At 33.8% G+C, this 24,606-nt stretch overlaps 1 pseudogene; it reads right to left on the bottom strand.

Moving 5' to 3' along the window:
- Positions 1-786: 786 nt before the first annotated feature.
- On the bottom strand, positions 787-2,803 carry LOC149171021 (transcription factor MYB102-like; annotated as a pseudogene).
- Positions 2,804-24,606: the final 21,803 nt, after the last annotated feature.

Genomic DNA, 24,606 nt, shown 5'->3' with positions numbered 1-24,606 from the left:
AGATAGTAGACCACATTTGGCCAACTAGACAGTATCACTTATAACTGCAAAACAAATACTTGTTAAAAGTAGGAAACATATCCAACGATTTCAACCTTTCTTGGTGTTTGCTTTTTCTTCTTTTTACAGGAACCAAGCAAGTGAATCGTATAGGAAAAGTATACAAAATTTATGAAGTCATTAGTAAATTCTTTGCATATATTTTTAAAGTGACAACAAGCATAATTTCATTTTTCTGAGTATTCAATTAATGGACTTGCCTTTTTATTGCTATTATGTACGTTACTTTAGTTTAAGAATGATATCTATGACATTCCAACCATGTAGACTACAACTTTCATTAACAATACATTTGTATTGAGGATCACAAATTATCAAAATAACAATCAAAAGGACTTCACATCACCATCTTTTTCTACCAGAACTTTCCATAGCCATTATGCCTCACCCAAAGCTTGGTATTGTAAAATTAGTGATTAGGATAATCCAACCGAATATATTCTTAAACATGTAGCATAATCACAATCTAGTAGGAATACATAATGATTGATTATGGGTGGTAAAATGCTACTTGTTCCTTTAAGACGAAAATGTATACTGAACTTTTGCATAGTCCAACAGGTATCTAAGAAGTTCTCTCAAGTTCTTCATCATGACATAATATCTCATCAGTGTTTTTCCACAGTTTCCAACATTTTATTTCATAATACCTTCAAATGGTCCATATTTATCAGTCTATAGACAAGAATACATCTCCTCTTCTTTTGGATATCACATCTACATAACTTACAGGAACTCATAGTGTTCCTTTTCAAAATACAAAGTTCCTTTCGCTTCTACACAAGGAAAATTGATAAAAGTTTGCCATTCTTCAGGTGGAACCAGTGATCCTCCATAGTTACCATTATTGTTGTTGATCATTGAAGAACTGCCTTCCTTAGAACCTAAGTCACTAGGTCCACTGAAAATATTTGATCTGGGAGAGCCATAGGCTGGTATCAAAGTTGGAAGTGAATTGGACTTGTGGTCTGGCCATAGGAAATTAACGTTATGAACAGACATTTCTTCTTTTGTATTAACAGTGTGTCCTTGCATCATTCAAGGCAACAAATTATGACCATATTCATTTTGATACAACTTCATTTTCTTGTTCTCATTTAATTTTAGATTCTTTTCACCATTTAAAACATTACTTGTTTCCTTTCGAGCATCATCAGTTATGCATGAATCCCTTGGCGGTGCGATGGCACCTTGACCCAACTGCAAATTAGGGGCGGAGTACGCACATCCAAGGGCCAAGGAGCACATGTTATCTAAAAACTGAGTAACATACCCCTCGTGATCTTGGTGCAATGATAGTCCATCCACATTTCCAGATTGATCTGGAATGCTATAGCTCCCAGAATATCTCTTTGTCCTTTGAACCAAATGTTGATCCATGTTCTGAGAATTAAGTGCTAGTACTAATGCAGGCTGTTGTTGAGCCCAAACATGAGAAGCCAGAGCAACAACTGGATCATCAAATCTGCATGTAACAACAGACCTTGGCAGATTTAGGTCTAGCTAGCTCATGTTTCCATTTTCAACATTCATCATATTGGATGAAGACCTATATGCAACAAGCTTCAAGTAATCTCTAATCCATCGTGCTTCAACCTCCATCCTTGCATTCACCCACTGTGTCAGGGAAGCAAAGAACTGAGATATCTGGGAAGTAGCAAAGATGTCAGTTCGTGGTCTATGAGTCATTGGATCTATCTCCATCTGAAGCAATCGTTTCTTCAAATGCTTGTTCCAGTAGTTCTTAATTTCGTTGTCTATTTTTCCTGGCATATGAGCAACTATTGCAGAGTCTAGACCACCTAAACATTGAATTTAATATAAAAAATACACCAGGCTAATCGACCTGAAACATCGTAAGTTATAAAAGTACATGAGATACATGAAGGTCTGTTTAAAGATTACTTGTTTCAAAGAATCACATGGAGTTGGAGAATTGTATGTTCTTCGTCAAAAGAAAATTTTCCCCGCTTTATATTAGGCCTCAAATAGTTGGTCCATCGAAGCCTGCAACTTTTGCCACACCTAAGCAACCCTACAACATAGGAACATCACAATTTTCTAAGCGGTATATGATGATAAAACTTCCTAAAGCCGAATTCAGAAAAGTACTCATTTATAGAAATTCAACCCATAAATTGTATGTGAGTTGTACCCATGCTCATAAATGGAAAATCTCCATTACATCTAACTTATCTTTGTGCATAACTCCAGATAGGCTCTCTGGGCACACCACCAATGGTAAAAGTGGCTAGGTTGAGGATTAACCTTTCAAAGTCATTCTATGGTCACTGGTGTATTAGTTAAGGTCCTAATCTAAATTTTTAGAACTCCCGGGTATCACCAACACTTTAGGTTACCTAAAATTAAGATGAATTTATCTTAATTATTCATTCTTGATAACTTAGTTCAAAAACCTGCTAATCTTGGAATTGCACCTACATTTTGTATGTTAAAACTTCTGGGTATTACCCACATCTTAGGTTTCCTAAGATGAAAATATGTTAATCATTCACTATTTATAGCTTAGTTCAGAAATCAGATAATCTTGGAATTGCACCTACATTCTTTCTAACATAGTTCAAAAAGTAGAGAATCTTTGAACTTCACTTGCATTCTTGGGTAGGGCACGCCAACTCCCATGACTATTCTTTTGTATGTAGTCTACAAGCTTTTGATCCTCCTCAGGTGTACAGGGGGCCTTATTTAGTCCATTCTCGTCACAACAGGGAGCCTTGCCCATATTGTTCAGCCCTGATTCAGCGAACATAACATCAAGTTGAGTAGATAGAAAAAACAATTCAAAATCGTATTGCTCTATGAAGTCAATTATGCACGATGTAACTACATATATTGGCAGTTTCAAAAAATCGATACCTCTTCAATGTATGTGTTGAATAAACGATATAGTTCACACATAATTACAGGACATGAATATTAATTTAGTGTTTGACATAAGGATGAATAGGTATAGTTTCATTGCATTTATACAGGCTAGCCACTTTCCAGTGATCCAAAGTTCACATATCTATATGCTAATTTGACATAAAGAAGCAGCAGTAACATAATTTTCGTTGCAATTGCAAGGAATAGCTGCTTTGTAACCTAAGTAGAGCAAGATTGTTGTTGATAATAAAACATATATGAAAGATTAAAGACAAACTGAACCATGAGGAAGTTAACATGTGATTGTTTTTTTCCTTTTCTCCATCTTTATCCTTCAAGGGTTAAAATGGATCTATTCTAAAAACATACCATGGAAAAAGGCCACGACAAAATCATGAAACATTCATACCCACAAAGATATTGTAGCATTTTCAATAGCCAAAAGTAATTTTCTTAGTGGAGAAGACAAAAATTTGCCTAATAAGAAACAATACATAACAATTTCAATCCGGGTAAATAGTATTTGCAATCATCCATAACCCAACCTCCATATAGAATCAGAAATATTATTCCTTGAATCACTCACAACACATAACTTAAGCCAAGGGTTCACTTTCTACGCACACATGCATAGTGCAAAAGATTGCATATTCAATTTATTGTGTATTGATTCATTTGTACAAGGCACGTTAATGGATTAAGGCCAAAAACAAGGAGAAGTTGCAGACCTTGGCCTGACAGACCCCTCTAGATCAATATAAAATGAAATCATGGATGCCACAGCTTACAAAAGGCCTCAAGGTTTAGGACTATTTCTTCTCCTCTAATGAGACCAACAACATAACTCCCATGGTCAAACATAATTATGATATATTTGAAATATAAATATAAGTTGTAATGTGCATTTATTATATGGAAACATTGAACAATTCCTCTTTTATAGAGATGTCCAATAAAATATTTGACTATAACTTTGTGTCTACAACTTTACATTGTCATCTGAAACATTATAAAACTGGTCAAAAAAAAAATAATACAGTTTAATTTTTATCATCTTTATTTCTTATTCATAATATACATATAATCCATAAGAATATTACATTTAACATTACCACGTATCAATATTCTTATTTTGTATTAAAATTACAATTTATATATGGTTTGTTAACTTTAAATATTGCTAAATTGGAAGAGTAAATATTTTATTTAGAATATATAATTTTGTGATTGACTTTTATCAATTAAGATAAGATTATTTGTACAAATTTTCATCATAAGAAGTTGAATGAAAATATACTTTTCAAACCATTGAAATTTAATTACACTAGTGTCAATTAAACTAAAATGACACATACAAGTTTTCATCTTAAAAAAATTTGAAGAAAATATCTTCATTTTAAAATAAAAAATTTTCCTTTGTATTTAATTAATTAAATACAAATATATCTTTTAACATAAAATAAATAAATAAATACACCAATTCTAATTGACCTCAATAAGGTCAATAATTGAAACCCTATATGATTACATTTTTGTTAATAAAAAATACAAATATTTATATAAAATTTTATCATGAAAAAGATTGAATGAAAATATATCCTTCCATTTAAAATAAATAAAGTAAATCAAATTGGTACCATTAATTGGAAGATACATAATATCCTTTATTGATAGTCTAAAGATTTAGAATGATGAAAGCCATATCATATTTTAAATTGGCAGGGAATCTCCATATATTGTCTGGAAACACAATGTGAATGAGCATCTGATAAAATTAAATTGGCGTTGTCTACTGAGGCCACAATTCCACTCGAATGGTGAAATTCTAACCAAACACTGGTAAAAAAAACAAATAAATCCAATTTTGGGAGTGTTTGGATTGTTTTTTTTTTATGGTGGAAATGGAATAAATTGACATGGCTCTGTAAATGTTGGTGTGACAACGAATTAAACCAGTACTTTGCATAGTACCATTTATGCTAGGTGGAATTATTATGTGGATTATTTATGCATAATCTGTTTGATTGATATGTACAGTTTCAAAGCTAGAAATTTTCCATGACTTTGGAGGATATCGTCTTGCTCCATATTCCATGCTTCTAACTTGTTTATGTTGTTTAAGATCACGTCCCTATTGCAACTATGTTGGACACTAGACATATAGGCATGGAGAGGCGAGCTTTTACTTTGCCTTGTAGGTGATTATGTGAGGCACATGTGTGCGTTGGACATTGGACATGTAAACATGACGAGGCTAGATTTTACTTTGCCTTGTAGATGGTTGTATGAAACACCTAAGTAGGAGTTTTGAGTATGGCAATCGTCTTATTCCTCTATCTTCAATTTTCTATCTTCATACACTTTGATTGATCATGATTGATTATGGATTTTGGCTTGTATCTGAAAGATGAGTTGTGTTTGTCCAACTATGTGCAAATGATGATCCCCCTCCCCATTTTCTTGTCTTCATATCCTTTGATAGATCATGCTTAATAATGGGTTGTTAAATATATCAACTATATTGGTTCATACTTTGGTAAACCATGGTGGTCGCAGGGCTTTTAATGACAATTTCTTTTGACAATGATAACCAATGAATTATTGTTAACATTACCTGTTATAAGAACCTTTCCATGAGTAGGATTCAAGGCTCTTACTTTTGGACAAATTTATCTTAATTAAATTATATTGATAAGCAATGAGTGGATCACTTTTATGTGTTAATGATATTACCTTTGGAAAGTAAAGAAGGCCGCATAAACACTTCTATTAAATGCCTACGCCAAAGGGGAGCTTAAATGGTTATTCAACCTACAAACCTCTTTATGAATTGGTTGGGTTATTTAACGAGAACCACAAACACAATGAATCATATTTCTTACTTTAGGATAACCATGTCAACCACAACATGATTTCATTTTCATGTGCATGGTATCCCTAGTTAGATTTAAGGGCCATATGTACACTTAAGATGGAGTTGGATGTGGGGTAGTTTAGATCATTAAATAAGGTGTTTCATCACTCACAACTCAAGCATTTTTAGACTCTTGTTTGCAAAAGCTTTTCTTCCCTATACTTTGCATCCTAGTAACTAAATATTAAACCTGTGATGGACTGGTTGAATCAAATAACTTCGTGCAACCTCTAAATATTACACACAAAAATACAAAATATTACCTTCCACATTCCCATCCTCACATTCCCATCCTCCTATCAACGTTCCTTTGCACGTCTGCTAATTATAATAGAATGTTGTGAACTTGTAAAATCTTGAAAATTATTGACGTTGAATCGCAATGACTTGTCAGCTATTGCTGCAAGTGGCAAATGACTTTTGTTTGTTGCTTTGATCATACTGGGCCCGGGACACTCCCACCACAAAATTTGACAAGTAAATAGTGACCGATGGTCCATCTTCACCATCAGTAAGCTACCCTGTATTCACCACAAAAGGAGGCAGGGCAGTGGCAAAGGGAAATTTCATTCTCCGAGAGCATATACCCACCACTGTTTATGCCTGTGGGAATTTCCTACAGCCAATCCACCTCCTTCTCGAGTAAATCTGCTCCTTTCCTGCTATATACGCACAGATTTCTTCCCCTCTTTTGCTATGATCTGCTCTGCTCTGCTACTAATAACCAGGGATTTCATCATTCGAGTCAGAGGCAATGTAAGAAAAGCTTTGTAGTCGTTCCAATCACCCACCGGAGTAATGACGAGCAATAAGGTCCACAGAAAATCGTTCCAATCATCCACCGGAGTAATGACGAGCAATAAGGTCCACAGAAAAGGCCCTAGGAGACCGTCAAGAAATAGTTGCAAATTTCTTTTACAGAGGACAAACACTTCCTTGATCGCTCCCAACCGCAATATCTGCGTCTCTCCTGCACTCTCTAAACAAGTCAAAGAATGGAACGCAAGTCAGCACAAGCATGGCTTCAAGATGTTCTAGACGTACCAGCCTGTGTGTTTGTAGGGTCGGAGATGAAGTATCATGTGGGCAGCTGGAGAGGGAACGTCCGGTAACTGGGGTGTATGGAGTGACCCCCTTTGGGAAAACGTCTTTGCTCAATATGTTCCAGAACACTGAAATGGTTAGTAGAGAATCTTTTGTTGTGATTAGGTTCACAATTTCTCTGAATTGCAATAATTTGGATTTTGAAGTGATAAAGAGAACAAATTTAGACCCTTATAGATGTAGGGTGGGCATTGTTTAGTAGACTGGCTTTCTAAAACAACCATGATTCTAAGAATATAGAGGAGGCTGGACGAGTGTAAAGGTTTGCCATTCGCCATAAGCCTCAAACACCTGCAATGAATACCAGTTTACACGATTGGATAGTTTTTTATCCTCTGATGCAGAGCTCTATCAACGACTGAGATGGAGTTATGGTGCTTTGAAGGAATCAGTGCAGAAGTGGATTGCAGAAGGGCTAGTTAAAGACAAATGGGCTAACCTTTTAATGGGCATGGCCCTTGGAAGTACCTATTTAAAACTTTTTTCTAAAAAGTTGTTTATTAAGATGCGTAATGGTTGCAGTGTCATAAGAGGTTCCATCAAGATTTCTACTCAGTTTGAGCTCTCTGGTTCTGGATCTGGGCTCCACTGTTTCAGTCCCAATGTCAGTGAGGCAACTAACTGCTTGAGTTTTACATTAAGACATCAGGAATTTGCCTCAGCACATATGCTATGCCCATTTGAGCGCCTCAAAATGTAGTATCTCCGATCTTACTTGATCAAGCAGACTCTGAGTTAGGGCAAAGTCCTCAATAAGATTGGGGGGTCTCATAGATCTGAGTGAGCTGGCTGTAACTGTAGAATTTCGTGAAATAAGATCAGAAATTAAAGTGGTCATGATAGAAACCTGGTTGGAGACCATGGATTTATGGTCTACGCTGTATTCCCAGGACAGGCAGAACGCGAAGAAGCTAGAGATTTCATGTTCAGCCCGCCAAACAACACTTGCAAGTTTAAGCATCTTAAAATTGTAAATGTTTTATAATTGTTGGTATCTAACTGTAGCTCTCTTTGTTGGAGAAGTTGCCAAATTTGAAACTTCCAAGGTTGCAAGCCTCGAATAATTTGATGGCATAGGTTGCCATGCAATTTAAGCATGTTATATGGCCAAATAGATGGGTGGCAAAGCATAAATTTTTGACAGGTATGTTGACATTAAAATATCCCTTGAAAACTTACCTAATAATGGCAAATGTGTGCATGGTTAATTTACAGAAAGTCTCTCTCAATTTTTGTCATAAATATGATGGTGATTAAATGGATGCCACATGGCCTGGAATTCCCTCTGAAATTAGAGATTTTGTGAAACACGGACTCAAGTATAATATGCGACTGTACTTAGTCCATTGATAAAGTGGGAGGGATTTTGTAAGGGATGTCTCATGCACAGATTCCTCCTTTTTGCAAATTCGTTGTGCCCTATGCAGTTATGTACTATATTTTCCATTGATGTATTTGTAGAGTTATACACTTATCTAACATATTTATTATTCGAAGTGTTTGAGTTTAGTTTGTGGATTGAATTTCGGTGTTTTTAGAACAAATTATGAGTGTTATTTCACTACACTGATCCTTTAATTGCTCATATATTTTAGCAACAAGTCCACTGTAATGCTTTTCCCATGGAAACCCCATTTCCTGTGGGTTTTCATGTTTTTCGTGGGAAAGGAGGGCAGGTTTAATAATTATGTCCTATGCTTTGATGGAAACTGAAAATATTTATTAAAAATACCCTGTAAAATGTATCAACTTCAAGCAGCCAAATTTTGTAATGTTTACCCAGTGGAATCACATTTCTTAATATGAAAACTTTGAGAGGTCCAAATTTGTAATTTTGTCCTGTTGGAATTCCATTTCTTCTGATAAGTCATTATTTTGGTATAAAATAAAGATGAGAAGTTCAATAATCTGGATTTCCATTTCTTCTAATATGTCGTTATTTTGGTTTAGAAGGAGGGTGAGAAGTTCAGTAATTGTTTACCATGTACAATTCTGAACTTTTTCCCAATTTAAAATGCCATCTACTTATGGTTAAGTTGCTATCTATATTCTCACCCCAAAGGTTATTATTTTTTCAGTGGCGGAGAAACATCCCCGCTGAAGAATCATCATACAACATATATTGCCGAAGCTAGTAGAATTACGCCATCGCGAGCAGAATTACGTCATCATCGAAACAAATGAGCTGCATCATCCCACACCTCCCGCAAGAATCAAACCTGGCTGGAGAATGTGAAAGCCAACCGTCCCAACCAACACATCATGCACTCACGTGCACCCCAAAGGTTATTTACCAAGCAAGCTAAACATATTGTATAAACTTTTGAGTTCCCTTAATTGAGATTTCAATTATACACAAACATCACACATGAACAACCTGCTTCCCATCTCAGCCCCGGCTTTGATTCCAAACATGACAAATCTGCTTCCCATCTCAGACCTGGCATTGATTCCAAAGCATATATGATGGTCTGTAATTCAGGGTTTATACCCCTCTATTTTTCTATTTCCACGGAATTTAGACCTGGAAAATTATTGAATTTCATTTTCTCAACCATCACAAGGTTCATGTCCTTCGATTTTTCTCTTTTGACGAATTCGAACTCACGCTGAGCTGGAAAATTAAATCTTCTTCTACAGGAAAAATACTTTATTTCAAAGTATTGTTGAAAATCATTGCGAGTGTGTTTAAAAGTGTTTGTATGATAATTTGTCAAAATCGAATTCGGTATTCATAAAAAAATATATATATTTTGAAAAAAATGAAAAGGTAAAGTCCATATTGAGGAGTTGTCTAATTAGGTCGAGGAATTGTTTGGATGGCTAAAAGTGGTTGGAATTTAGGAAAAAAAAAATTTAAAATCTTGTAGAGGCAGTGTTTAAATCCCGTTTTTGATGGTAGAAATGGATTCAACACCATCAAAACATTTAGGACACCTAAAATTTTAAAATTTAACAACTATAACTTGGATTTACAAAAATCCTTGCCAGATTTTCTCTAAATATAACCAGGATTTCCATATAACCAGAATTTCCATAATTTTCTGGGCAACTCCTCTGCCTAGTTAGACTACGCGATTGATTTTCTTTAATAAAATGTTTTACTTTCCATAATATATTTATGTATTTCAAATATAAGACAACATTGTGATTTTCTTTTATAAAATGTTTTTCTTTCCAGTAACATATTTATGTATTTCAAATGTAAGACAACATTGTTATCCAATTCTCAGTCTATTCCCACAAAGTGAGTTAGGGTGACAAAGTAATCAATCTGGAACTTTGGATTGTTGATATTAAATTTCATCACTGAAGACTTATACTTTCCAAAATACTCATTATTCCAGAACTATCTCCGTCTATAGGAGCTAATGTTTAAAATGCAGATAGCTTGATTATTCCGAAACTACATCCGTTTATATGATCTTCTGCCTAAAATGCAGGTAGCTTTAATATTCAACGCTAATGCTTATATACTTCTTTCAAGATCTTGCACTGTAGTTGTAAATTGTAAAGATAATTCTGCAATGATAAATAAAATAATATTAAAAATGTTAATTTCTCTATTGCAAAAAGGTTGTGAGGTAAGTTGACCTAAATTATTTCTATATTAAAAAATAATAAATTGTGATAGTAAATTATAAAGATAAATTTGCATATGCAAATATAAAAGTAGATAAATTAAGTCCCAAGGGTTAGTTTAATTGGTCGAGTCCCTATTGTTAAGTACCTCATCAATTGGGAGGTTATGGGTCAATTCTCCTCGATGCCTTTGGGGTTAAGCTCTGCTAGTCTGGCTGAAGGACTTTAAAAAATTCCCTTCAATGTTGATCTGCCTAGATTTTGTGGATGTAGCAACCACCTGTTAAATTCCCTTCAATGTTGATCTGCCTAGATTTTGTGGATGTAGCCCCTTCAATGTTGATCTGCCTAGATTTTGTGGATGTAACAGCCACCCGTTAACCACCTCTACGCTTACTAAAGACCTAGACCTATGAATGACATAATAAACAAATTTACATGTTAAATTATATATATAAAATTTTTATTAAAAAAAAACATATTGTAAGATATGCTAGTCTGGCCAAAAGCCTTCAAAAAAAATCCCCTCGATATTGATCTGCCCAAATTTTCTGTAAATGTTGCCGCCACCCCTGAACCATCTCTAAAAAAAATAATAAATAAACTTATATATTATTTTTATATATTGAAAAAAAATTATAAAATAAAAATCTACTGTTACTAAATACCTAGACCTATAAATGACATAATAAATAAATTTACATGTTAAATTTCATATATAAAATTTTAATTAAAAAAAATGTTGTAAGATATATATTCTCAAATTTTTTTCGTATCTATTTTTTTAAGAATCAAATTTAAATTTAAATTAGAATCTGAATTCAAATTTAATAACTATAAAACTTAAAATAATATATGTTAATCATATAGGTTATAACCAATCATATAAATTCAAATTTAATAACTATAAAACTTAAAATAATATATGTTAATCATATAAGTTATAACCAATCATATAAATTTATATTTGTATGCTTATCAAGGATAATTTTTAAATAATTTGTTTATTTCAATTTAGTTGTTATTCATTTTGCGACTCTTTATATCTTAAGTGCCCACTTTGTAAACATTCTTGCTATAGATGAATTAAATTCAACTCGATGATAATGAGGAAAAATTATATAACAACTTTTAAGAAAAATTTTGCATTCACTTTTAAGAAAAATTTTGCATTGGGTTGTACACAAGTTTATTATTTTCAATTTTATTAAAAAAAATACTATCATAAAGAAAAATAAATAAAATCATGACTCATGATTATAACTTTATTGTAAGATGCATAACCGATCATGCTTTTGTATTTAATTTTATTTTGCATTAGATAATTTTCAACATACTCATATAGTCAGCATTGTATATTTCCTAACAATAATTTTTAAAGCTCGTAACTTCTCAATATACTTTCCAAATCCTCTTTTATAATATTTCTATTGAAATCTTTCTAAGTGTAATTTGTTTTAACAAATAAGACTTAAATTAAATAGTTTATTTAATAGTTATGCTCAATTATCAACATGGTAGTTGAATGAATAATGTTTTTCAGATATACACAAAAGGTAAATTACATATATTTTTATGAACTATTTGACATAATTATTAGGAAAATCAACTATAATCAATCAAAACCAATCAAAATGAGTGAGACATAATTTTTGATGAGTGTAGCCATGCAACATAACCATCAAGGAATATAGTAATTTCATATAAAACTAGCCAAAATGAATGTTACAATATGACATATTCATTCAAGCACATGATAGTCCAACATAAACCCTAAAGAATGTCACAAGAAAACCTAATCCTCAAGGAACATTACAATATATATATTAGCCATGTTATAAACCTCTTAGTGTTTTAAAACCTGTACAACCATAGTTAGACATGATGAACAATAGTCAAGTTCCCTTGTTAAAACATGTTTACATGGTGTACCATGATTAAAAATAATCAACTATTACCATCCATGGTCAGCGATGCCAATCCAAAGTCAATCACACTCAATTCAACATAACCATCCATGAATGTCATAATACAACATAACCATTAAAAAATATGAATTTGACATAAAATTGTCTAATGGGAATTGCATAATCTAACATAACCATTGAGGAACTTTACAATCCAACAAAATTGTTGATGAATGTCACAATGCAACATAACCATGGAGGAATGTAGTAATTACTAATTTCACATAAGTCAATATAGGTAGAAACAATGCAATAAAATTGTTAGCATTAGTTACCCACATACAATTTCTTCTTTTGGGTTAAATTGTTTTATTCACATTCCTTAAATAGACTAAAACTTGCTACAAAAATGTAAATTTAAGTTTCATGATAATGACAATAAATAATCAAATTATTGAAACTTTTAGCCTAACTCTAGGTGCTATCTAACATTACAATTGTATACCTCAAGTTAGTTGTTATGAAACATGTTATACTCAAATTGTGACTTTTAATTTGTCAAATATTCATGTGCCAGATATTCTTAGTGTGGAATATTTAAATTCAAGTGAATAACATGGACATTGTCTATTATGGTTAACAATAATTAATTACTATAATCCATAGATAACCATTCTCAACCAAAATCAATGTGACAAAACCATTGATGAACTTAGCCATGCAACATAACCATCAAGGAATGTAGCAATTATAATATAAACTTAGCCAAGGTGATTGGATTAATCTAACATAACCATTGAGGTACTATAATCCAATATATAAATTGAGGAATGTCACAATAGATATATAAACCATATTATAAATCTCTTAGTGTCTTGAAACATAGTCCACTATAGTCAAACATGACTAGAAATAATTGAAACCATTGTAAAATCATGCCTAAATTGTGTATGATACTTAATAATAATCAACTATTATCATCCAATGTTATCCATGGCCAACCAAAGTCAACTAAAATTAGTGTGACATAACCCTCAATTAATATCAAAATACAAAAGAATCATTAAATAATGTATCATTTAACATAAATCTAGCTAAGATGAATATTGTAATCTAACATAACTATTAAAGAAAATTGCAATCTAACATAACATAGAAATACAATGTAACCTAACCATTGATGATTGTAGCAATTCAACATAAGTCAACAAAGATAGAATGATACAATAAAGAACTATTAAGTGCCCATATATAATGTCCTCTTTAAAGTTAAGTCATTTTATTTATATTCCTTAAAACAACCTAAAACTTACTACAATTGTCAATAATGTAATTTAAGTTTCATGAGAATACACGATAAATTAGTAAAGACATATGTTGTATTGCAAAAACCATTAAAAATTGTTGCAATTCAACATAACCCATGAGGAATGTGCCTATATTGCATAACCCTTAATGAATAGTGATTAGCATACATTAAACACATTCATAATGAAGTTGACCTCTTAATGTCGGACATAACCCTTAATGAGTGTTGTAATGCAACATTACCATTAAGGAATGTGGAAATTTGACATACAGTTAGCTAAGATGAATGTTGTAATCGTGCCATAAGAATTGAGGAATCTTGTAGTCCAACATAACTTATTGACAATTGTTGTAAAGTGACAAAACCCTTGATGAACATCACGAAGCAATGTCATAGTAGATGAATGTGATAATGCAATATAACCATTTAGAAGCATAGGAAATCAACTAATACAATCAAGATAAAAACTACAATAGATATATTAACGATATTGTAGACCTCTTAGTGTTTTACAAATGACCCAATGCTACATAGCCCTTACTGAATGTAATACTTTGACACAAGTTAGTGAATATGAGTGTCATGATCCAACACAACCCATGACATATCTCATAATGTGGCAAAAGATTTATTGAATATCAATACCATGTTTAACCCTGATTAACTCATGTGGTTAACCATGCTATCATGTTTGACTATGATTACTAATTGTTAGACCGTGTTCAATTAGATTTTGTATTAAGGAAAAATTAATAGTATAAATAACATGGTTGGTCTACTAGTAGCCTAAAAACAAACTAGCAACAAAAAAATGAAAGTTTGTCCATAATGTCTGAGTGACATGTCAGCCTAAAAATTGTAGCAAAGGAGTTCCAAACTAAGTGATTCAATGTTTAAATATATAGGTCCTATATTTTGTATGGTGATATTTTCCGGAGCTATCGCATTCATGTTTTCTTGGAATCGACGTTTCGAACCAACCACTGTGGTTCATCATCAGGATCAGATAAGTGAGTAAGTCAGAACATCAAGCGATCAATAAATATAATAGAGGGTTGAGTAAAAGGAGCCAACAAGTTAATTAATGATATGGTTCAGATTATTAATTAGTTGATGGTTTATTTATTTATTTTTTTGATTATATATTCTTAGTTTCTATTTTGTATTTCTTTTTAATATTGAAACATAATAATGTTTGATTAGTATACCTAATTAATTCTTATTTTACTTTTTCTTGATTTCAAACTTTAATATTAATTAATTAATTAATGCCTATTACCTAAATTCATTGTGCATTATTAATTGATTTTCCTTTAATTTTAAATTGAATAAAATTATTAATGTTAATTATATTGGCATGAAAGTATAATTTTCTTATATATGATCATTAAGTATAATGTTAGGGATGTTCCCAAGTGTTTGTAAGTTATTATATTTTTGTTAATTCTTAATTCTTAATTAATAATCTAAGGAGTTTTTTTGGTTTAAAAATAAAGTTGAAATAAAAATAATTCATCTTTAATTTGTTGTTTTCAATCAAATTATTAATCTTAATTATTTGAGAATTTATGAAAACATATAATATTCTTTTTAATAAATATTAAATATTATTTTAATGTTGTTTCTAAGTCTTTGTGTTTGTAAACAATTGTAGGTATATTAATGATTAATTGTTAATTATTAATTTATGGGGTTTTAGCTGAAAGATGAATTTAAATATCAAATTAGTTTCTTGTTGATTATTGTTCTCAACTTTGAAGTTATTAATGTTCATTAGTATTTGTATATTATAAGATAGACTAGGGAAGCCAAATTAGGAGAATAGGGTAGCTAGGAGGAGGTGGAATCTGTCATTAGAGTTGGAATCCAATTATCACTAATTTTCCATCCCTCATTGCGGTTAAGGTTATTTGGGTGTTTACCTATTTCAATAGCTTCTCTCAATTTCCTATGGTGATAGTGATCAATTTTGACCACAACAGAAGAGTTTTCTATACATATGTGATGATTGGTTTTACTAGAGTGCTCAGCGAGGGCTGAGGTTTTGGATCGGTTATGTTTAATGTCAGTGGCATGCTCTTGAATCTTGGTTGATATAGAGAAACCTGTTTCACCAATGTGCTTTGCCACAAGAAAAAGGTACCAATAAACACCTTTGTGGCATTTAGGATCAATAGGGTATTTTACTGATTTAAGACATCTGCTAATGGTCTTCATGGGTTTGAAGGTAGTTTTTATATTGTTTTTCTTTAAAATGTAAGAAATCTTATCAGTGGTACCTAGTATGTAGGGAAGGTGAACCTTACCAGCACAATCATCCAATGGTTGTTTGTTTCTAGGATTCTCTGCCTTCTTGAAAGCTTTGATTCCTTGGTGTCTTCTGTATCCATTATTTTCAAAAACATCCAAGAGGTGGTTTTTCTCTTGATTAAAATGATCATGATTTGATATGCGCACCGCCCTGGTAGCTAGAGTGTTGAGAATCCCCAGTTTCTGAGCAAGATGATGGTGAGAGTTGGCATGAAGGTAATGTTCTGTGTGGGTTTTCTTACAATAGACCTGGTGAGATATGGAGCCATCCTTGTTTTTCTTGATTAGGATGTCAAGAAAGGGAAGAGTGTCATTCTCTTCCACTTCCATTGTAAACTTTATGGAATTGGATTGACTATTGGGGTGTTCTAGGAAAATGCCCATTTTCTTTTCCATGAGGCCAAATGACATAAGTGTCATCGACAAATATTTTCCACAGTTTAGGTTTCAAAGGGGAAGACTCAATGGCTTTAGCTTCAAAATTCTCCATGAACAGATTGGTAATGATGGGAGACAAAGGGGATCCCATGGCCATGCCGCATGTTTGTTCATAAATAACATCTTTGAAACTGAAAAAGGTTGATTTTAGACATACTTCCACTAACTTAGCTGTGTCAGGATCAATGAATTTATGGACGACTTCCATGGCTTCATCTAAGGGTATATTGGTGTAGAGAGATTTTACATCAAAACTCACCAAAATGTCATGATGGTCTAGTTTTATCTGCTTGATCTCATTGATGAAGTGATTTGAATCTTTGACAAAGGAAGTAGTGTTCCCTACCATGGGTTTAAGTTTTTTGGCCATGTATTTTGCGAGATGGTAAGTGGGCCCTCTTATGGTATTGACAATGGGCCTTATAGGAATGTCTTCTTTGTGAATTTTAGGGGCTCCATAGATTCAAGGGGTGTAGGGATTGGTTTCAATAAGAATTTTAATGTTATGCTCTTTACATGATTTTATCAAGTTACTAATGATCTTGGAGATATTTTTTATGGGATTCTTATTTAATTTGATGTAACAGCCGCTATTAATATTAAAATTTGAAATCAACCAAAAGTAAAATAAGAATTAATTAGTTATACTTTAGATCAAACATTATTATGTTTCAATATTAAAAAGAAATACAAAATAGAAACTAAGAATATATAATAAATAAATAAATAAATAAATAATCCATCAACTAATTAATAATCTGAACCATATCATTAATTAACTTGTCGGCTTCTTTCACTCAACCCTCTACTCTATTTATTCATCCCTTGATGTTCTGACTTACTCACTCATCTAATCCTGATGATGAACCACAATGGTTGGTTCAAAATGTCGATTCCAAGAAAACATGAATGGGATAGCTTCGGAAAACATCACCATACAAAATACAGATTGCAAAAGCCTCAAATCTATAAAATAGGTCCTATATTCTTGTATTTAGGGAGGTAATAAATAGTGTTTCCCAATATGAGAAAACTAGAAAAAAAACTAAGAAACAAAGCATAATAGAACTAATGTAGGAGGAGTATTTTCATCGAAGTAGGTGACCTAGAGGCATGTAATGAATTTTAGAGGCTTAATATCCATCAATTTTGGCACCGAAGCATTGAATTTGTGATCCACTTCCTTGATATGCAGATGGAGATTGTCCAGTTGGAGCATAGTGCCTTCATACTCCTCATTTCTTTCTATTTGGATGTTTCCTATTATTTCCTTTACATGCCAGTATAAATCCAAGGTTCTAAAATCCTTGGTGTGATGGGCTATAGAGGTGCTTGTGTTAGGTATTCATGGATCTATCTCCTCACAAACAGCTGCGTCATTTAGAAAATTCCTTTCCAATAACACCTCGACTTCAATTGATTCAATAATCTCCCAAATCACTAGAGGGGCGCACTTGTCATAAATAGGCTCAAAGATTTTTTCTTCATGGTGAGCATGAGTGAGAGGCTTTTGGAGTAGACCCCTTTTGTTGTTTCCCCTCTTCCCTCATGCCATACTGGTTTGATAGAGAAATATTCTCTACATAACCACCTCTCTAGAAACCCACAATCGATTTTGAGTAGAGATCTCATTTGAGAATTAGAGTAGAGAAATCTACAGGATAGAGGCAATGCTATACTTATTGGTGGTAATACGGTTGGCACAGATTTAAGCAGAAATAGAAACAAGTGAGAGACATGAAACCACCACGTGAAATTTTCATCTTAGTCCTAGTCATCCATGGAAAGGCATGGGAATTGACCGCTTTAGAAATTAGTGGGACACAAGTAATTGAGCATAATTTTTGATGCCATAATGGATTGGAAAAACTTCCAGTAATCACTAAAATTCATGAAATTTGTATGTTATAGGTTAGTCTAGTATGTTTCCATATGTCCCCTAAAAATGAGAGTAGGAAGAGAAAAAATTGTTCATTTTTTGACGGATTATGTGTTCTCGTCACTTGATTTAGGGTAATCATAAATTATTATATTACTATAAATATTATTTTTTAATTAAATTTTTTTATATAATAATTACATAAAATTTGTAATAATATAATACTATATAAAAGCAAAACAATACATATTTATTCATTAAATTTTATTCTTAATTAGACTTTTATGTATAAATTTGTTCATAATAATAATAATAATAATAAGAAGAAGAAGAAGAAGAAGAGTAATTCAACTTTCAGGTCACAGTCAAGCCATACACTGAGTTGGTGTGTGATACTTTCTTTTTTGTGAGACAATGGACCCACCTCAGTATGGTGATTTGACTACTAAAGTCTACCTTGACACATAAAGACTCTACCCCCCTCTAGATTTGAACCCATGATCTCTTAGGAGGAAATACATGTTGTTAACTGTTAGGCCCACTCAAGATATAACATAGATATATTAATATATAATAGTTTTTTTTTTGTTTTTTCATATAATAATTATGTTTATACCTCAATAGGGGTGTTAATGAAACCTTGATAGGGACATGGACTGATAGGACGGGGCTCCATGTTGCCTCACCCCCTTGCACACTAAAACACCATGGTGAATTAATGAGGCCTCTCCTTCCAAGGAGGGTGGCAGAGGCTCTTGGACACATCAATATGGTATATTATAAAAATTAGAGAGATGAGAAAAGAGAACAATTCGACACACAAATCACACTTGATTTTATTGATCTCACAAAGACTACATATATAGGAATACCTGATATTTCTAGATCTGAGAATTGTGGATCTAGATTACTAAAATAGCTAATACAACTAATAATGTAAGAACTCACACAATTACAACTCATGACAACTTGGAAGTCATGGAAGCATTACTTTCAATACCCTCTTTTAATGCTTACATGTAGAAAATATAGAAAACAAACATTACAAAAATGGATGAATCTTTGTAAAATTTTCTTAATATGGTCATCACTAGGTCTCATATCCACTCTGAAATCTCATGGTTTCTGCTCTTTTCTTCACCACTTTCAAGCTACCCACTTGATCCATTTAAGACGTAACCGTTTCAGACCATCATTGATGTACTTTGCAGAATTAATGCTTCTCAACCTCCTAGAGCACAACATGTCAGTATCAGTATTCAACCATTCTATGGAATTGCCACCATCTTTTGAATATATGACCTTATGTTATATTCACCAGTTATCTAGGATATCATTCTGGGTACAAAATGTCTTCAGTAGACAATTCTACTACTTGATCTTGTTAAAATAACCTGTACTGTCACTCCCGGAGCACGACGAGTCACACCAGCTTGACCTTATTAAGAACTACATGCGACTAATTCTCTCGGAGCATGACAGGTCAAACCATATTGACCTTATTAAGAACTACATGTGACTAATGCTCCCAGAGCATGACATGTCACATTAGTGTATTGAATAGCTGGCTTGTTCTTTGTGGTTCTACATCATTTGATTCTTGAATAACATACTACAACTTCATAAAACTCCACCATAAAAAAATTCCTCCTAACATCCTCTTCCATTTTTGTTTTGTTTTGTTTTGTTGTATACCCTAATCCCCTCAAACTAAATTTTATTTAATTGAAATGGAAAACAATTCCAAATTACACTAGAAAGAGTATGTTCTCATAAATAACACAAATTTAATAGAGCACCCTTCTTCCTATAAAGAAGCTACCACACATACCAATTTTTTTTTTTATTGTTTATTTAGAACACTACAATCCATACATTAAGGGTTTTGAATTCACAATATTAATGTGAAACAAGAAACTACATATTACATTACCAAGTGTATTGTGTGCATCAAGTGATGGAAGTGCAACTCCTGTGGTAGAGTCTAACAGGCCCATTCGCGTCGTAACAATCTCAAATGTAATAAGGCCTCCCAAAGCGAGGTGTAACACCCTCCTCCCACATCTACCCAAGCAACCAACCAACTAGGGTAAACATGCGATGAGAAGCTACTATGATATGATTCAACCTCCTAGGTAACCTGAAGGAAATGAAATAGATAGAAACACAACACACTTAACTCCCTCAGGTGCTTTAGGACCCCCAGGAGCTAATCCACCACTCTAGATTCCTAACCCCTTAGTTAACCTAGCATTTAAATGAATTAAGCCCAAAGTCACTCCCATGACAAGGCATGCATGTGACTATAACCCCAAAGTCGCTCTCATAGGCTTAACTTCCAGGGACTTCATGATTTGAGCCACTGTTTCCGGCCTAGAGCCTAGGTCACTACCCATAATTGAACCATCTCTCCAAATCAATGAAATAACATGGAAATGATAGTACTAAAACAAATACTTGTTCAATACCTTCACTGGACCCCTACTAGCCATGACAAACATTTTCTCAAACACTCAGTAAATATGCAACCTACAAGTGTAAGTAATGGATCTGAGCATAGGAGTCTCATACTTATATGAGATTAGATATGAAGCCTTGTATCCTTATCACATTAGCCGCCATTTCATCCATTAGGTCATAGATACATTGATCATTCAATAACAAGTAAGAACATTATGAGAGTCACTCATAGCTGCTATCGTAAAACATATACATATCTAGCATAATAGTGACAAAAATATCAATGAAATCATAACCATATACACCACATATAATCCATCATAATACTCATAGAAATACCAGGAGAAATAACCTTTCATTAATGATGAAAAATCCAAACCCAGGATGGGAGTTCCATGTTCCACTTGACCGTAGAATGGTTGAGCCAAATCTCTCTTCAGCCGTTCACCCCCATGCCATATTCCAAGCATGAATGTGGAATCTCATAGAACACATCAATAAAAAATCATCTAGGGCTTTCATAGGCCATCCACCTCAACCCACTAAACAATGATTCCACCTCATGATCGGACATCACAAAATGAACATCAGATCAATCTCTATCCAAGCCTTCCAGGGCTCTAGAGAGTTTGTTCTAACCCGGCTTCCAGGACTAGTAACTCAACCCACAACTTACATCGAGCTCCAGAGTGTTTGTCCAACCAAAGCTCGAGGACTAGTAACTCAACCCACAACTTTTACTGGGCTCCAAAGCGTTTGTCCAACTAGTGCTCCAGGATTAGTAACTCAACCCACCAAGGGTTCCATAGTGTTTCTCCAACAAAGGCTCTAGGACTAATAACTCAACATAAGCTGTTACAAGGCTCCAGAGTGTTTGTTCAACCAAGGGACTAGGACACATAACTCAACCCAAGTTGTTATAGGGCTCCAGAGCGTTTGTCCAACCAAGGCTACATAACTAGTAACTCAACCCAAGCTAAGGAAACATGAGAACCAACTAGTAAACAAAGCAAATAAACCCACAAAACCATGTCTATCTAGAAAATGGAAAGGCTAGGCAAATCCACTGTTAATCTAGGTAATCCTCCATGCCAGTGATAGATCATGACCAAGAAACCACATCCATGTGCCATGCATGCCAAAAATAGTGAGGAGAACATACATGCAACTCGATATCTGCAAGAAAAACCCACTATAGCTGTTGATACTAATGCCCTCTTGCGCTTTCCTACTCTTCCTTTGCCTTCTTGCTCTAAAACTCCATGTATGCCACACATTCCAAGAGTGTTCCAAGAAAACTCTAAGTATCCAATAGTATGAGAGAGAGAGAGAGAACAATGAGAGAGCTCCAAAACTAAATTGATCATGTCTTACCGATTGATCCTCAAAATCCTTTTTATTAATGAGGCCTTTATTTTCTTCATTTTCCATTATTTTCCTTCATTTTCCTCCTCACATGCAACCTGTGACCTTTCACCTTTCTTTTCTCCTAATTTCCATTATTTTCATAAGTTAAATGCCAATTAATGCCTCATGCCTTTCCAAAGCCTTTGTCATTTCCTTTTTCCAATTTCCTCAGCCATAATAAATTAAATCAACGCCCACTAGGATGTTCCCCCACCTTTCATCTTGGAGTACCTGTCCCATCACTTTGGCCTTATATATATTTTTTTACATGGAATTTTCACCTGCGTTGTTATAGGAGGGGAACATGGTACTCGATCAGTGCACAATGCTCCATAACTTATGTAATAAACCACTCTCCTAAGAAGCCTCCCACACACTACTTCAATGTAATTCATCATGAACTCCTCATATTCATCCTTATCATCATACTCACCCACAGTCCCATCACAGATCTGGGTTCCGCCTTTAGCAAAATAGAACCTTGGATCATATGATACGATGTCACTCCCCAACTAGTCGGGCTTAACTGAATTCTCCTCAGGATTCATGGCTCCGAAATATGTGGAATCACATTTCGACTAATCACTAAAGCAAAATTTGTCATCGTCGCATTCCAAGGTATATATATTCGATTATACTTAATACAATCACCTTGTTGGGCGTGTGTTATATTATTTCCACGACGAGTTGTGTGTGCGGGGGGTGAAATCCCCCCTTATTAGTTGCGTCAAGTGTAGCAAGGTGGTCACAGGGAGGTTTCAGGGGGCCGACAACTCCCCTGCACAGGTTCTGAGGCAACACCCTGGGAAATGTTTTTTGGACCCTATATTAGGTGGGCGGACCTACCTATGGTTTTGTGCATGATTTTTTGCACATGATTTCAGGCATCGTGGTTTTCTGCCCATGGTATTTTGTAGATACGGTCAAGGGAACTATGATTATGTTCTAATCCAGGGTGCTCTAAATATTCCTGCATTGGCCATAATCTAGTTTTATAAGCAAGATGGAAGATGCATGTGTAAAAAAATTGTTCGAGAAAGATACCTGCAAGATGGTTTGGGGAGCATTGGTATTGATGCGGGGAGTTCAGATTAGAACTCTATACAAGATTCTAGGTAGTACTGTTATTGATGGGCACAACAATTCAGTGGTTGCTGAAAGTGTAGCAAAAAATCTAGTGGTCTCTAGAGAAAATACCATCCTGTGGCATCAAAGGCTTGGACATAACGGAGAGAAAGCCCTTCGAATAATTCATGGTAATGATATGGTATAAGGTATGTCTAATTTATCTCTAGATTTTTATTTCTGTGAACATTGTGTATATGGGAAGCAAAATCGGGTGAGTTTACCGTCTGGTGCTAAGAGGGTGAAATGGATTTTAGAGCTTGTGCACAGTGATGTGTTTGGACCTGTGTCGGTTCCATCACTGGGTAAGTTTGTGTACTATGTATCATCTGTAGATGACTTGTCAAGGAATACATGGATATATTTCCTTGGGAAGAAATATGAAGTCTTTGATAGGTTTAAATAATTTAAGGCTCTGATGGAAAAACAGGCAGAAAAGAAGATAAAGGTGCTGAGGACAGATAATATTGGAGAGTTCTGTAAGAAGGAATTTGAATATTTCTTTAAGAAGTGTGGTATAACATGACAAAAGACTACTCCATACACACCTCAACAAAATGGAGTTGCAGAAAGAATTAACAAGATGATGGAAAATGCAAGAATCAAGCTTAGTCGTGTTGGGTTAGGACAGGAATTTTGAGCAGAGGAAGTGGAGACTGCATGTTACTTAGTTAATATATCATCTTCGTCAAAGTTGTCTCCACATGAGGTATGGACTGGTAAGAAACCCTCTCCTTCACATCTGAGGGTATTTGGATGTGATGCATATGTACATGTTCCAAAGGAGAAAAGAACCAAGTTGGATAGTAAATCTGAAATGTGCATCTTTATTGGGTATAAGGATGGTTTAAAAGGTTATAATATTTGGAACTCAAAAACAAGGAAGGTTGTGTACAACCAAGATGTAGTGTTAGAGGGGTGAAAGATTTTATTAAACATGAAGTCCTACCAAAGGAACCTTAGAAGATATAGTTTGAGCTAAAGGAGAAAGAATCATACTCTACAACAGGACATGAATTAGAAGATGAAGAGCCACAAACTCTAGCTGTGAGAACATTAGTTCGATAAAGAAGGAAGCTAGAAAGGTATAATCCATTTGATTTCTGTTCAAATTTTTCTTTATCTATTACTAATGATGATCCCAAAACTGTCAGGGAGGCAGTAGATTTAGAGGATGGGAAACTTTGGAAAGAGGCCATGGTTGATGAAATGGCATCTTTGGAAA

The sequence above is a fragment of the Pinus tabuliformis genome, chromosome 4_2 (genome assembly GCF_031772625.1).
Source record: "Pinus tabuliformis cultivar Carrire ecotype Pingquan chromosome 4_2, CPIR1, whole genome shotgun sequence".
Taxonomy (NCBI): domain Eukaryota; kingdom Viridiplantae; phylum Streptophyta; class Pinopsida; order Pinales; family Pinaceae; genus Pinus; species Pinus tabuliformis.
The sequence above is the reverse complement of the archived record's forward strand: the minus strand, read 5'-3'. Positions and strand labels throughout refer to the sequence as shown.